We start from the raw sequence: 17,760 nt of genomic DNA on the forward strand, positions 1-17,760 counted from the left end.
TGAGAAATTATAAATTTGTGTGACCAGATTAAGAAAGTGAGATTTCAATGCCTTGAAAAAAAAAGGAGAGAAAATCAGGCAAATAACTATGAAAAATACTGTGGCAGGATGGACGCACCCTGATAAGAACTAAAATCTGATCAAGCTATCATGCAAGCCATCATGTGGGATCAACTGCTGAAGCCAGGGTGTTATCCTGGTGTTAGTTATGCTGAATACTCCCGAGCAGATGAATACTCCCGAGCAGATGGAGCTCGTTAGCCCTTAAAGGCAACCCATCTACGTCCTAAGGACCTCGCTGCCACCATCCAAGCTCGCTTGGCCCTGGCAGATGAACCTTAGGATTAAAGGGTGGGCTCAGTTCCGCGCACACTGTGTCTCACCTAAAAAATCCAATGCGCAGGCTGGAAGGTGGAAAGACCTTCCCTGGATCTTCGCTCGTGAAGACTGGCCATTATTATTATAGTTATGCTGAAACTATCCTGGTTCACCAGACTTTGAATACACACCCTGCTTTCTGAAGTCTGATTTGACAGATAAGCTGATAGCTGGCCTGTAAATGTGACTAGCAGTCAATCACTTTATACTATATAAGTCCAGTCCCCTCTCATGCAGTCAGGTTCTTCTGGCATAACCCTTCTTGGGGTGTATGTGCGGAGATTCCTCCCTTGTCTGGGGATGCCCTCCAAGGTTACTCCTCAAGGCTGAGAGAAAGAGATCTCCCCACGAGTGTTGGTGTGGGTGAGTTACGTCAGATCTCTACTTAATAATGATTTCTTTTTACTAGATTTAAAAAACCTACTTGAATAACTGCTTTGTTACAGTGCGCTATACTACTTTATGTTATATTATACTCTACTAGTAGATTTTTAGTGTTTATATTATGTAGTAAATAGTTCTGATTATGACCTTTTGTCTCACCATTTGTATAAAATAAATTATTCATTTTATATAAAAATTCTCATTTTGCCAATCATTAAAACCTGTGGGAAAAAAGTGGTTCAATCACACCTCAATAATTCCTTTAAATTTAGACTGTTAACACAATCCAAGGCTAATATTGAATTCAGCTGCTCCTAAACTCTTTTCTGAGAAGGAGTTTAGAAAGCAAGTTTAGAAAGTCTCTACCTCAAGACTCACCAGCAAAGCTTTACTTTTTAATAGCTTTGTCTAAGTCTTCCACTCCCACTCACAACAAATATATAAGGCAAGAGAGAAGTGGATAATAAACTATGAAAAAGGTTATATAAAAATAAAATCCTAAAAAGGATTGTGGTGGATAATGAAGAAACTGTACAACCAATAGCAAGAAGAAATATCTGTAAACAGGAACAAAAAATTAGTATCTGTAAACAGGCACTAAATCAGTTTCATATAATTGTGGGAGAAGGCATTGATCCATCTGTATTACAAAGAGCAGACTAGCTGCACAAATACAACTGCATATTCAAAACTACAACCTTACCAGACCTCCTCATTTAATCCTAGGATAAGATACTATAAAGACCTGGACAACATATTCTGCTGTAAATAGCAGTCCAAGAAACCAAAAAAATTAGCAGAAGAATATTTATCACAGAGGAAGAAGCTGATAAATAATGTTGAATCTTAAATGTAGAAACACTGTAATATATACAACATGACCTCGGGACCAGAAAGACTACCGGCAACCACAATCAATATTGACCCTAAGAGAAAGAACTCCCTTCCAGCACCAATCTGTCAGAATGGTATGTCCACATAAGTTCCCTAGTATTTTGACAAAACAAAGTGTTAAATGCACACATTGAAATAGTCTCAGGTCACAAATTTAGACTGTTTTTGCAGTCTAAATGAACTAACTGATTTCAAGCACAGATGCAGCATAGTCAAAGGAAGAATATATAGAAGAAAAAAAAAGAAAAAAGAAAGGCATAGTAACTACACAGACATTTATAAAGTATTTTATCATCTTTTTCAGGGAGCAATCTAATTGCTGATGAAGAAGCATCAGCAAGAGAATAATTGTGTTCTTGAATATATTCCAGGGGAGATGAGAGCACACAAGAATATTGAGTAACTGACTTTGCATAGCTCTGAAAGTAAGAGAAACATGTTGTCGTGGTTTAGCTAACTCTTGTAAGCCAGGCAAAGAATTTTCTCCCTTCCCCTGGCTATCAGGTAAGCATTTAAGAACACAAAAGACATAGCCCCTTGGGTAATTGTCGAGAGATTAGTCTCCTAGGGAACGGGGCAGATGAAGGAGCTAATGTTTATCTTTTTCTCCCATCTCCTGGGTAACAGGGGAGGAGTTCGGGGCGGGGGGAGGAAGGGGGCTACGGTATGGTTGGAAGAAGGTGGGAGGGGTGGCTGGGTGCAACCTCCTCTCTCTGCTCTCAGCCGAGCTAGCCAGGAGCCTCACCTGGATTTGTTTCCCCGGATAAGAGCTATTGTTTTGTTTCCTGCCCTGGAGGTTTTTCTTTTTCTTTTGGTTTTTTTCTTTCTTGCACCCTTTTCCCGGAGGATGGAGCCCTGCCAAGAGAGAGAAAGGACTGGGCAGAGCAGTTTTTTTTACCAACCGGAGTAAGTGAAATTGTCTGGCCCCTTTATCCCTCTCCCTCTTCCCTTTCCCAGTGTGTGGGAAGGGAAAGAAGGTTCCTTTTTTGGGTTGGATTGGTTTTCTCCAGCATACCCACGTGGTGGGCTCTGGACATTACAAGTTCTGCATCTCTGGTGATCCAACAGCGCCACCTGGTGGCTGGTACAGGACATTAAAAGGTTTGCATCTCCAGTGACCCGACGGTGCCCCCTGCTGACTGTGGTTGGAATTACACCAAAGGGCGCAAAATTGAACTATTTACTTTTCCTTTTGCCAGTTTATCAGTTTGTTTTTGAAGGGGATTATTTGTGGGTATAGGAGTACTGTTTGGTTGTTTTACTTGGGGGTTTTTTGTGTTTCTGTGAATACACGCATACTTTTAATAAAGAGCTGTTATTTTTTTTTTCCTTTTCTATAATTTGTTCTTTTCCTTCAATCGGAGCCTTTTAATTTTAGATTTATAATTGCTTAGAGAAAGAAGTTTGGGTCTTTTCTCCTAACTCACCCTCAGCAAAAGACCCTTGTCTCATTTAAACTGGGACACGTGTATTTTCTTACCATCTATTCTCTTATAAATTTCACAGGAGTAGTATTTGTTGGAACAACAACCTCCACTTGGAGGAAAAATGAAATTTTTAAGGCAAAAAAGACTTCATCTAACAAGAAAACAAGGCTATTATCCAACTGCCCACAAAATAAAAAATAAAGTAGTAACAGGAAGAAAGCCTTTGAAATGCTTGATTTAAAATTCTAAAGAAACTGTAGAGAGCCCAGGATATATGGCACAAATAAAGAACAGAACAGAATTGTAAACCAAATGTAAACAATTAGTACATAATCATCCTAAACTCCCTGAGCAGTTGAAGGAAGAAGATATGCATTTTTCAGGATTAATTTATGTCACATTACTATAGACATCCAATTATATCAACATACTATTCCTTACAAGTGCCGTTTTTCCCTCTTAAGAGTCAAATAGAGTCAAGGATGCACACTTCAGATTTAGAAAACTGTTCTGTAGGTGCCCAAAAGTAGCTGAGTGGAATATAGTGACACTAAATGAGCATAAAGTCAAAATGAAGTGGCTTAGACATTACACAGACCAGACCTGGTTGCTAATGTTAAAATTACAAGAGATTACAGCCAATCTTCTAAAATTAAGTCCATATGACTTAATCTATTCCCAAATTTTGAAGGAAAAACACCTGTTCATCTGGATAATGAAGTGTTTGTAGAACTATTTACTAATAATTCAAAAAGAGATTAAACTATTATTAAAGTTGCAACAAAAAAGCAGGTAAAAAATCCTTTCAAAGTCAACATTGTACACACATTCTTACTGTGTATAAACAAGCAGAGGGCAATGGTCCATCATATAGAAAAGCCTGCCAAAATTAATTGTGCTGCATGAGCAGAGAAGGTCAGAGAGAATCTGTTCAATTTCATCAGTAATTTTCAGACTGGGAATATTTTATTCCAAATAAATCATAAGAAGCTGGAGACACATGCATATATGTATTTATACACCTAAAACTATAAAAGTGGTGGTGGATTATGCAGCAAATAAAACTGATAAGACAACTTCTCCTTTATATAACAGTCTCAGTCCAGAGAATAAAGAAAAAAATCATCTAATATAAACTGGCCTTTCTGTACTGAAGTAAATTAAACACTTCTGATTTACACCACCATAGGAACTTGCCTGAAATATTGAAACAATCTTTACCTTTCTGGAAATTATCTTACGTTGATATTACAATTTCAGGTCCTTTCTAAACTCTGAAAATCCTGTTCAGATAATCCTTCCTGAAAAATTTTCATTTGGTTTCAGATTAGTTTCTCAAATCACAACGTTGTTGTTTAATCCTGCCAGGCAGCTCAGCACCACACAGTCGCTTGCTCAGCCCCTCACAGGAGGGTGGGGAAGAGAATCATAGATTAAGACAATTTAATAGGTGGAGCAAAAGCTGCATGTGTAAGCAAAGCAAAATGAGGAGCTCATTCAACACTTCCATTTGTTAGGTACCCATTCAAACATTCCCAGGAAAGCAGGCCTCCATCACAGGTAACAGTTAACTTGAGAAGTAAAATGACATCACTCTAAATTTTCCTGCTTTTCTTCTCCTTTTTCTAAGCTTTTATTGATTGTCATGGTGTCATATGGCATGCAATTGTTGGCGGGGAGGCTCTGAGACATACACGACCTATGAGATCTAAAATATGTCCGATTTCTTAGGATAGCTCAGGGTTTTTATAGCATCTGTATACAAGGTCTCGTGACAAGAAACACATAATTGGTTACAGATTACTGTCCAGATGTAAATGTGCATTACAAATACCTTTATAATTGGTTATTAACAGGTAACAAGGCAATTATTTACTTTATCAAACTCCACCTTCTTCTTGGCACTGATTTCCTTTTGTTCTAGCAAAGAGACGCAGCCATCTTGGCATCTATAACTTATAGTACCTATAAAACTATATAAAAGTTTATAAAAGTACCACACACAATATAAATTGTTCACACATACATCATGTTCCTCCCACATGGAATATCCCTTTAGTCAGTTGGGATCAGCCATCTCAGCTATGTCCTCTTCCAGTTTCTTGTACACCCCCAGCCTCCATACTGGTGGAGCAGCATGAGAAACAGAAAAGGTCTTAACACTGTGTAAAACACTGTTCAGCAGTAAGTAAAACACTGGTGTGTTACTAACATATTTTTGGTCAAAAATCAAAAATATTGCTCCATAGAAGCTACTATGAAGAATATTAACTACATGTTAGTCAATCATTCTTGGTGAATCATTCTTGCCTGATTCTTCCCTGTAATAACACTGCCAAATGATGTTTTCTACTTTCTGTGGTTTACACTTCAGAATGTAATTAATTCCCTGGATCAGTTTGTAGCTTTTTCACATGAATATGAAATAAATAATAATAAATAATCAGTGATCCTTTTCTTCTTTTTATTTCTTTCAGAACTTTTATAATGTGTTACTACATACAGTCTAGTAGATAAAAATGGGTTCAGGACAAAGGGTTGATGAGGTGTGTTGTAATTATCCATGTTGTTTATTTGTTCCCACTCTTCCTCACAAGCTCACATGGCTTGAGCCCAAACCAAGTAGTTTGTCTAAATGTATAACCAGTGTTAATAATAATGTTTCTAGAAACTGTTCCAAATAGCCTGTTTAAGGTTGGCTACCCTGCTTTGTTAGGGAAGAAAATTTAGGCATGTAAAGCTACCTCATGCTAGCTTTTCTTAGGGCCAAAGGTGAACCCTTGGCCTGTAATTTTTAAAGAAATAAACGTAGCCCTACTTCTGTGATTTCTGCCAAAGAAATGAGATAGGTAGTATACTTTCTTTACTCTTTTTTAGCAAAGTATCTTTACCTTGCTTTTATTTGAATGAATGAATGAAACTTTCAGATGTACCTGAGAGATAGGAAAGTAGCAATAGTCTTATCCCAAAATACAAACTGATCAGAGGTCCACTCCCATTAAGATGTTTTCTTAAGCAAGCTCTGTGTCTTGGAATATAGATCTGTCTAGGGGAATCTATTGTATATTTATTTCATCAATTACAAGAGTAAAATAAAGGCTAAATTAACTAAATTAGCTGAATAAGCTAAACCTTTTTAGAGTAATATAATGCAGTATGACTATGAATTAAATCTCAGCTTGTGCTCAATTCCACTGGGTCATGAAAAAGAAGATTTTTCTCATTGAATTGTCTAGTTAAAATAAAAATATCAATATAGATTTATTATGACAAGCATATGTTCTCTTCTATCTGCAATTAAGATTGTACAATGGTATGCAAGGTAGATAATTTTTGCCATGTATGAACACCATACCTTTTATTGAAAAAATTCTGTTGTTATTGTCTTCATAGTGGGCTTTGAAGCACAGAGACAAGCTGGTCATTTTTGTCAGAGCCTAGAATTCTATAAACAGAAGCTTTACCAAATCTTCATCAACATTTTCATCTTAGCTCAAAAACCAGTCAATAAACCATCTAGTCCAAACAGTGTTTTCCCAAGTCATTATTTTTGAGATACGAGGATGTTAGGGGTAACACATCAACTAAATTATATGAAATACATAAACTAAATTATTTTTAAAGTATGTACCCTAATATATTTGAACTGTGTGTATATACTATTTTATATATTTTTATTCTTAAATATATTTTATGTACATGTGAGCTGCAGAAATGCACACCTGAGATATAAATATAAGTCATAGTAAAAGAAAAAAAGCACTTTCTTAAAAGAAAATTAAGGACCAATATCCCCCATGTTCAGAAAAAATTAGATGGTCACCCATACCATTACAAAAGAACAATCATGTCACTTCAGACCAGATTTAAACTCTAACTTTATGTGTTTCTCTTTTAAAACACAAACCTCAAGGACTACTTGCTAGTTAAAGTAAGACATTTCTAAAGGAACAAACAAGAGAAATTTGAGATTCTATGCCCTCTAGATGCCAGTCCAGAATTACATTTGTTGCCCATGTATCATGTACATATGGATAAATATGTTTCTAGCTGCATGTGGATACCTCAGTTGCCAGACATCTACAAGGAATTACATGTATTTCAGGTATCAGTATTCACTGTAGGAATATATGAATGAGCAAAGTTTCTAAATTCTCAGAGGAGATTTAAGCCTAGATTTAGTTGCCTAAAGAAATGTTTGGATTGTCATTTGACATGCCCTGAGATATTCTACCCAACCTATAGTTTTCACTGTGGAAGGATAAATTATCTTCTAGAAGTCTTGTGTCATATCTTCCTGTTGAATACGCCTTGGATTCCTGAAACTGCTTCAAATTACTCTATGTGCCAATGTCTAAACAATAAACCCAGTGAAGAATTTTTTTTTTGCAGTCTAGAAAACTGCTCATCTCACTCAGTGTAATATAAAATTAAAAACTCTGGATTCTGGGTATGTCCTGACTATACCTTCATTGCTTGTAATGGTAGTTTAGCCATCTACTCCAAATTTGAGAGCTATCACAGTCATGTAAACTTAGGTCTCTGAACATGAGAGAAAATTTCATCCCAAATGGATTTCCCCTATTGCAGGAATTATAGAGATCTGTCAACAAATTAAACAAGTGATGTATTTATTACTTCAAGTCAACACTCTTATTATGTCTATAAGAATTAACAACCCTAACTATAGCTGGTTTGTATTGTAATGTAGGGTTTTCGTAACATATATATGAATTATATGAATTTGGATTATTGGTGGTACTTCAATTTAAATAAATGTTCAAGTAATATAGAATTTGCTTAAAATTTAACTTTTCTTCACTAAACCTACATATGTCTAACTAAACCTAAACATATGTTTCATTACATGTAATAATTAATTCTGCAATTCTTGATAAATTTACATTTAAATAGAAGATGGAAAACAGTGTTTCAACTGCTTGTTAGAAAATAAAATTATACTGCATGTATTACCCATAAAAATTGCATTACTTTAATTTTAACGGCAAAAAAAAGGAAAATTCTCTGAGGGGTTAAATGCTTAACACTGGCCTTTAATACATAATGGATTACTCCTGAGTGAGTAAAAAAGTCACAGGTGTTATAGACATTGTAGCAGTAATATATATATATTCTCCCTCATGTCCTGTACCTTGCACTCATCATAATATCTGCTCAGTCAGACTTGCATTTCTGAAGCAATCATTACAGGTCTCATAGTATAATATTTTAGTCCTTCACAAATCCTGTAGGACAACGTTACATGTGGTTTAGTCTTACAGGATTACCTTACAGTCATCTAGAAATCCCTTTAATCCATCAGAAAATCCTTAGGATTGTTTTGTAAAGGCACAAAGGGACATAGCTCTGACCAAGCCTGCTTCACTCATGGAGCAATTCCCTCAGGATGTAAGAATCAGATCCACAATTTCATGCAATGTCGGTGGCATTTTCCATTTCAGTTTAATAAAGTCTTCTGGTTTTATGGTTTGAATTCAAGCACTGAGAATATGTAAAGGTTTATATTAGCTCAATTTATCAAATAATTTAAGGTGGTCTGCTGTGTGTAACATTCTAAAAAAAGAAAATTCACTTGCCAAGTAGTTGTAACTACAGTAAGATTCAAGTTTAAATAAAAGTCTGTTATTGTTTGTAATTTTCATTCTTCTTCTGAGTTTGGCTTCTGGCTCAATATTTAAAATTTATTAAATCACTTCAAGTGTCTGAACATTGGTTCTCAAATATTTGAAAAAAAAAAGTGTTTACTTATCTTTTCTGCTAAACTCTTTAAAATCTTTTATAGAGATAAGAAGTTTAAAGTATGTTCTGCATATTATTCATGGACATAGATGGTATTGCACCCAACTACATGTCATCAATATTTAAACATGCTATATAAGGCATTACAGTGATTTTTGTGACAGAGCACCCTACATAGTCTCATATACATATTAGTAATACAGAAGCTCAGAATGAGTAAGGTTGAAAGGGATCACAGAGGATCATCTGGTCCAACCTCCCTGCTCAAGATGGGTCATCTTAGAGTATATTGCACAGGATTTCATCTGGATGGTTCTTAAATATCTCCAGTGAGGGAGACTGCACAACCTCTCTAGGCAATCTGTTCCAGTGCTTGGTCACCCGCACAGCAAAGTTCTTCCTTGTATTCAGGTGGAAGTTTCTGTGCATCCATTTCTGCCCATTGCCTCTTGTCCTATTGCTTGGCAGCACGAGAAGAACCTGGCTCCATTCTCTTGACATCTTCACTTCAGATACTTAGAGACAGGTGATGAGAACCCCACTCAGGTATCTCTTCTCAAGCCTGAATAGGCCCAGCTCCCTCAGCCTTTTCTCATAAAAAAGATGCTTCAATTCCTCAGTCATCTCTGTAGCCTTTCACCTGATCTGCGCGAGGAGATCCATGTGTCTCTTGTACTGAGGAGCCCAGAACTGGAAACAGCACTCCAGGTGTGGCTTGCAGGGCTGAATAGAGAGGTAAGATCTTATCAGGCTGTATTTACAGAACATGTGTACACTTTGTCCTGGTTCCAACTGGGACATAATCAATTTTCTTCTCAGTAGCTGGTGCAGTGTTGTGTTTTAGAATAAGTTGATAACACACTGATTTTTAGATATTGATGAGCAGTGCTTACAATAAGTCAAGGAATTTTCAGTGTTCCATGCTCTCTTAGTGAGCAGGTGCACAAGAAATGGGAAGAGAGAATAGCCAGGACAGCTGACCTGAACAAGCCAAAGGGATATTTCATACCATACAACATCATTCCCAGCATATAAACTGGGGGAAGTTGACCAGGAGGTGCTGATTGCTGCTGGAGAATGGGCTCTGCATCTGTCAGGGGTGAGCAAGTGCGTTGTGCACCACTTGTGGGTTTATTAAAATGCTATTATCTTAATACACTTCGTTTACCTTTTTCCAAATCTCCTCCCTATCACACTGGAGGCAGAGGGACAAGGAGGAGACTCAGTGAGATGCTGCTTAGTACTTCATTGCTAGCTGGAGTTAAATCATGGCCCATTTTTACCGTGTTTAATACTCCAATTTATATTTTACTTCATTCTAGACCTGAGTGATGTTCTACCAATAATGATAAAAGCAGATTTCTTATCACGCAGAAAACTTCTTTGTTCCCTTCCATCAGCAAACCCAATGTAATGATAGTTGTTTATGTTTCCTCACAACCCCCAGGACACTTAGCTAATCAAGCTAAATGGCAAAAGCTTGTACACTTACAGAAGTACTACCTCTAGGTCATAGTCTGTATTGATCATCAATGCTTTCCACCTGTTTTCCACCTTGAAAAAGCACCCTTATGCTTTTTTATTCTTTCCTAATAATTTGTCTTTATGTATTCATACTCAATCCACTATGACAAGTGACACTGTTGGGTTTAAATTGTCACTGATCCTAGAGTTTGGTAAAGTACTTTGACCAAAACTAACAGAGTATCACCAAGGTAGAGGAGGTTACTTGTGGTCAGTTAGTCATAATTTCTTAGGTGTGAGCAAGTGGGTAGAGGTTCTCAGAGGGAAAAGGTGGAATCAGAGAAGCTATTTCAAGACATCAAGACAGAAATGGATACCTCAAGACTATCATATGGTACTGATTAAAATGAATGAAGGCAAGTACACTGACTGTGAGCCGTATTGGCATGGTGTGGCTCACATTCACATGGCTAAAATGACATATCTATATTGGTTACTGCTACTAATTCCTTACCTGAGCTGTCATCCACCCTTCATCATTGCCTGAACCAGAGATTATTGACATGGTCTGGAATCATGAAAAGGAACGAAACAAGTAGTCAGCATGGTTTATCACATGTTATTTCTAGATGCCATGTCCTGATCCTATTTTTTTTTTTTGTATAGTCAAAGATCTAAATATCATCTTCTATCTCACCTTTTTTTTCAAGTATAGCTGCTGAAAGTCCTTATACCACAGAATCAAAGAATATGCTGAACTGACTGACCTCAGCAGGCAACAATGATAAGCAGATTAAGGAAAAACATGCCATTTTCACTGAGCTTACTAATGGACTTCAAGACTTCCCTGCATAGAGGCAAAACTCGAAAACTTTTCAGGAATCAGGTATAACTGTAGTATCTAGGTCTGCAGAATCAGAATAAACTGCCTACAGCACAACCTTTAAAGGAGGCTCTAGACCCTCTAGTCCATTTTTTTTGAACCGTCTTATACCACAATGTTGAAAAAGTACCATAAAGTGATTAAGCACAGAAGACCATCTGAATTTCCCTGACTGTTATCATAAAATAATTGCAGAGGAAATACCATTCACATGTTAAGTAGCAGATAAAAAGAATTCAAAATAAAATTAATGAAAAATAATTCAAACAAATGAAAATAATTGATGCAATATGATGAGGAATTTGACCCTATATTTCAGGTTGATTCCAGGAAGAGGTAGCATATAATTCACTTCTAAGTCTGCTGGTTTCTGGCACTATGTCCTGGGAATTTTGATAGTATAATGGGAGTCACAGAGTGAATGTTGCTAATACTCAAAATTAAATTTGAATTGCAGGCTCTGTAAGTAACTTAGTAGCTGGGTGCGTAATTCTTGTCTCAGGTGCTCATGTTCTGTAAATATGCTTCAAATTCATTGTTACAGATTAATTATTTTAAAACTCCTTTTGTTTAATTTACTTTTTCTAGTTAACACACTTGTTAGGAACTCACACAATCAATTAGGAGCTTATTGACTGAAGTCTAAAAGCTCACTGTACTCTGTAATTTAGAGAAACTCCTATACAAAAGTTTGTGATAGAAGTGAAATCCTCACAATTTAAAGTCACTGGGAAAACTTCTAGTCTTTGAGGAGGAGCATCCATATATATTTGAAATATTGCATGAAGTCCACAACAAGAAGAATATTTTCATGTTCAGTGGTTTCTCTCTGTCCAGTTACTTCTCTAGGAAATATGTCAGATGTTACGTACCTGTACTCGTGAAACTATTACCTACAGTCATTTCATGATGACTGAGATTTTTGAAACCTGCTTTCAGTTATTAGACTTTGTAAACAATACCAGAGAATCAAATAGTTTTTGTCCAATTTTCACTTTATTGTTTATCATTTTGTTTATGCTGACAGCAATGTGATATATCTGTAAGATACAGAAGTGAAGCACAACTTGTCCTATTTTATTCAGCTGGTTTATTCAACATATTTTGAAATCCACAGGTCCCTCACTCCAAGCAACCATGGTCCAAGGTCCCAGCAGGACAATTTTTTCTTTATTACAAAAGAAAAGTATCAGGTCATGGATCACTGGGTCTTGGTTTTTGAGCCTAATTTTGCACACCTATCAAGGCTGGATGTAGCTATACTCATGATTGGAAAGACACAGAGCAGTGCAGGGTTAAAGGTAACACATGAAGGTGCTGATAAGATGTCAGGCACAGATATCCCTTAGTGAAAACAATACAGGTTTTCAGCAGGCTAGTAAAATTTTTCTCACCTTCCAAGTATTAGCTCCTTACTACACTTACTCAGGTAAGTGTAGTTGTTTAGGGAGAAATTGAAGGTGATCTCAGATGAAGGTGATCTCAAAAGCTACTCAAGTACTCAGTCTTATTCTTGTCTATTTTCCTTCACCGTGATGTGATTTGTTCTGTGACAAATGCTGTACTTTGAAAACTTAGTCAACATGTTAAACATAAATCCCATATTTATCAGCGGCTTGCTTTGGAGTGGAGACAGCCATCTGAGTCTTCTGCTAATAAAGAGTACTGCTGTTAGCATACAGTCAAAAGACTCTAAAATGTGAAATTAAGCTTCCTAAGCATCTGACTTTGGTAAAAAATGTCATTGATGTTTAGTGGGCCAGATAAACGTATATTTGAAATCAGAGAAATTAAGTATCTGTCATAGTGCTACTCTGCACAAGATGCATAATACAAATTTGCAATATTTGACCATTTACTTCCATGTTTCTGAGCTGGAAATTTGAATTTTTACTGAGATCATCAACCTACAAGAGTAAACACAGGAGAGTTCTGCTTGCAAAATCATAAAGATACAATTGTTAAGACTTGTGGCTTTTCAGTGGTTGAACTGGAATTGTTGAACATTACTTAAATTAGGAAAATTTACTAAATTTCCACTCCTTTAGATATACTTTTTTATCCTTTTACTAATGTCTCTATTCCTAGTTTTACCCTAACCTCGACTTTGAATGGGATAATTTTTTAAAAATATATATTTTAAAAACATATATTTTAAAAAATAATCATTTATATGACTTCCCACAATGTAAGTAGAACCATACAGTTCTAGAACAGAAATTATTTTAAGATCTTCAGAAAGCATGAACAGATGAACATTATGATTTTCAATGAGTCCAGTGTACAATAAAGCCAGATTAGAGGGAGTAAACCCAAGTCTGTTTTTTCATCTATATGACTCAGACAATTTTCTTTTCCACTTCAGGTAACTATTATGCTAAACATATCCTGAGTCATCCTGACCTACAGGAACAGTGATTTCTCATTCTTTTTCTCAGAATTAGAAACCCTTGGTATCTTTCCAACATGGGTTAATGTCCAGCTCATAGGTCTTGCATCAGAATTATGTCAAAAAGGACATTGCAAACCTCAGGATTTACCCATCCCTAAGATTATCTTGTCTCTTTTTGTTTTGATTTTCTTTTTTTTTTTTTAAATTCAGAAACTTATTACTTCCTAAAGAGGAAAATATTTTTTAAAGAGATTGTATTTGAGAGAACTGTCCAAGCTTCCCATACATTTACATTAAAATTTCTTCCTAATCACATCAAATCTCTCAAAGCACAATTGTATGTTCTAATGTTGCTGATCAGTCTCACTAGTTATCACTTTGATTGCTTTATTAATTTCACTGCCTTTCTCCCCCTCTTCCCTTACACCTTCCAACATATTGGGACCAGGCCTAGTTTTTTAAAATTTCAAACCTTTGCTGACTACACAGAATTCATGCCTTTTTCTTCAGGTGCCCTACCATGTTTCAAGATATATCTTCTCTACAGAAAGCTGTTTGCATCAATGGCAGCTCACAAGCTTTCAGCTTGTTTCTGAATTCTTATGTTTTGGGTAAATACACTGTCTTCTCAGAACTTAAAATGGAAAGTGTGAATCTTTTGTTTCTGGTTTTGTGGGGTTTTAAAAATTTCATCTTTCTTGCCAAAATGACTACTTTGTACAACTGAAACATAGGGGCCTAATCAATTACTGAATTACTAAATACTAATATTTAAGGTATTTGGTCTGGTATCCAGATAATGTTTCCAGGAGAACATGGTTTTTCTCAACTCTTTACCATACTGTCAACGCCATGAAGATAATTTACTTATGCTAAAGGATTTCCAGTGGCATGAAACTTCTGAATTTGGGTAGATAAATCTGATAGGAAGGATTTGACATGTTGTTATGAACGAAAAAAATACTCAGTGTTCAACTACCTTAAAACACAAATATATACTAAGCACATGTCATTAAAGCATGCAGAGCTTGGATTTATTGCATAATATTTGAAAATAGATTTGGGTTTGCTTTAGAAAAGAATGTTTCAACTTTCAATAAAGGCTTCTTCTAAAACCATTTGAAGTCAATGGCAAGAGTTCAAAATTACTTCTGCTTTGAACCAAGTCATAAATTGCATTGCCCATATATCTTTGACCATTTTATCCTTCTGTCTGTCAACTTTTCAGTCTGTAAGGAAGTAATTTTTTGCTGTTCTTAGTAACGTTAATTCCAATCAATATTATGTTATACACCATACATGCAAGCTTTTCCTGGAGAGATGTAAAGAAGTAACAAGTATTCATGACACTATCTCTGAAAGCCATATTGATTACTAAGAGAGTCAAATACGGATTTATTAAACATAAAATTTAAAAAAAAAAAAAGAAAAAAAACCTTGAAGTGAAATGCCATGTTTCATACAGACACTTAATACAAGCAGAAATTACTTTTACTTCATGGAAAATTAAGGATTTTTTTCTTCCTATTAGCATTTCAATTGAAAGCATTTCTACTCATTTCCTTCTTAATGGAAGTATATAAATAGCAATAGCCTTTAAATACTACTTTCTCTTTTTTTAAGCAAAAAGAAATTCTTTTTACATCAAGAACCTTAATAAAGTTTCTAAATAGGAGTTGTGCAAACAGTAAACCAATAAAATTGTTTGTTTCAGTTCAGCAAATATATATTGATTTTCATACTGATTCATATTTATGCTTAGATCAGTCCTCAGCGCTTTTTACTGATGGTCACCTTGAGTAAAATACTCATGCATAAAGTGTAACACATTCAGACAACTTTTTTACTTTTTTTTAGGCTTACAATGCTGTATTTTCTGAAATTGTGTGGTTCTACTAAAAAAAAACCCCAATAATACAAAACAAATAAAAACAAAAATCAAAAAAACCCAACCAACCAACCAAAAAAAATGCAAAAAACCCCCCCCAAAAAACCAAAAATACAAACCACCACCAAAAAAAACCCCAACCAAAACCAAAACCAACCAACCAACCAACCAAACAAACAAAGAAACCTCCTTCATGAAGTGATTTGGATATTAAGAACTTATGTTTTGGAAGAAATTTGAATAATGCAAGAAAAGTAAACTACAAAAAGCCAGGAAGATCGTAATGGAGGATAAGTGGCACGAATAGATAACTGATCACAGTATAGCTAAAGCAATGCTTTTGTGTAAAAAACAGGAATAGCTCACATGTGAGTGGAATCATTCTACAGACTTCCGGACTGATAATGCAATGTAGGATGTTATCGAGGAAAGAATTAAAGGATATGCTTAATCCTTGTTGATTTTATTTGAATTTCACCAAGCAGAAGATAAACAGCTTGCAGAATGGATAATCAAAAGTAGTGTACCATGTATACCAATTTAACTCTCTTTATTTTCCTAAATTATCAGGTTTTTAAATATGCATAACTTCTCAATATACTTAACTATTGAGACATCAAAAATAATTAAGATATTTATATTTTTTGAAATGGTATATGAAGTGGTATATGACAGTGTCATTTTAGAGTGGATTTTTAGTTATTTCTTAAAATCCTTTCTCCTAAGGCAGAATGTTTAAGTTAGAAAACTGCTCGTCCATCTACTGACAGTGACTTTCATTTTATGTCAATATTACATACATTTAGAATACATTTTAAAAAGTAGTTCCTAACAATTTTCACTTTAATGAGTAAAATGCTGTGGTTACATTTTTAATGATGAAATCAGAAGTTATTGCAGTAGTTGCTATAAGCTTACTATGAAGGGCTCCTTGTGTATCATGGCATTAAAAGTCAAAAAATCCCCAAGCAGTAATAGTCAAATGATGAAAGAAGTGTTTCTTACTCTTATATCTGAAGCAACAGAGAACTTAATGTAGATTCACAGACTTATGTTATTTTAAGAGGATAGAAACAGATATTTGGCAGGGACATTGGAGAAATGCAGATATTTTAAATTTATGAACTGCATTCTTTAGTGCAGAAGAAATTGCTGATCTGTGTAGAGGTTCAACCTTCCTCAGCTTTTTTATGTTTTGTGGGTTTTTTTGGTTTTGTTTTTGGGTTTTGTTTTTGTTTTTTTTTTAATCTAAGACAACATTTTTCAGAGTTTGACACAGTTTTGAGGGGAACCCTGTGCTTTTTTCATTTTATGCTAAATATAAAAATAAAATAAACCTTTATTTGTAATCAACAAAACCAAGTAAAGAATTAATAGAATTGCAAATGTAATGTTATGATTCTTTGAACTAAATTAAACCAAGTATTTTTCCACTCAGTAATGGACTATGTTAACACTAGGCAAAAAGCCAAGACAGGAATAAGATGAAAATGCCCTCCCTATTAAAAGAGTATCTAAAACCAGTCTTAATGGTGACTAGAGTGTATTTGTAAGCATTTCTTAATCTTTCTTTAGAAAAATTAATATAAACATAGGTGCATCTACTTGACATCAGGGAAATAGAGCAAAAGATCTACTCATTCTGGCATAATACTAGCCTAGATGAGTTAGGGGATCACCTGATTTACACAGGGATTTATACAGAATTGCTAATGAAAATCTCATGCTAAGACAAATTTTTAAAACTAAAAAAATACTTTTTTACGAGGAAGAACTTATTTACTGTGTGAGCGACCACGCTCTAGAACAACTTTCCCAGAGTGGTTGTGTAGTCTCTCTCACTGGAGATATTTTAGACACCAGATCAGTGATTATTGGATCAGAACCACCTTGTAGGGAGTGTGTGTGGGTTAAACCTCACAGAGGTGGGGTGGCATCATATCCCTCATATTCCTCATGGCAGGCCCCAGGAGCCCACATGGGGAAGCCCTGAAGTAGCTGTCAGTCACAAACACCCTGGGAAACCTATTAACACACCACACCTCCAGGAGCCCCTAAGCCAGGCTCAGATTGGCAGAGATAGTGAAGACACTGCCCCTCACCCTGGCCTGGAATCCCAGAGTGGCTGGTGGGTCAGAGACTGCCTGGGGGAGTTGGTCACAGGGACCAGAGCAGATAAAACCAAGGGCATGTGTTTGCCTTGTGTCATGGTCCCGCCCTCTGGACATGTGAGAGCTGGTCTTCTACAGGGTTCCAGTGGTATCTCTCTCTCCATCTTTCTCCTTTTCTC

Source organism: Myiozetetes cayanensis, unplaced genomic scaffold (genome assembly GCF_022539395.1).
Source record: "Myiozetetes cayanensis isolate MyiCay16 unplaced genomic scaffold, myiCay2020 scf5-8, whole genome shotgun sequence".
NCBI lineage: Eukaryota > Metazoa > Chordata > Aves > Passeriformes > Tyrannidae > Myiozetetes > Myiozetetes cayanensis.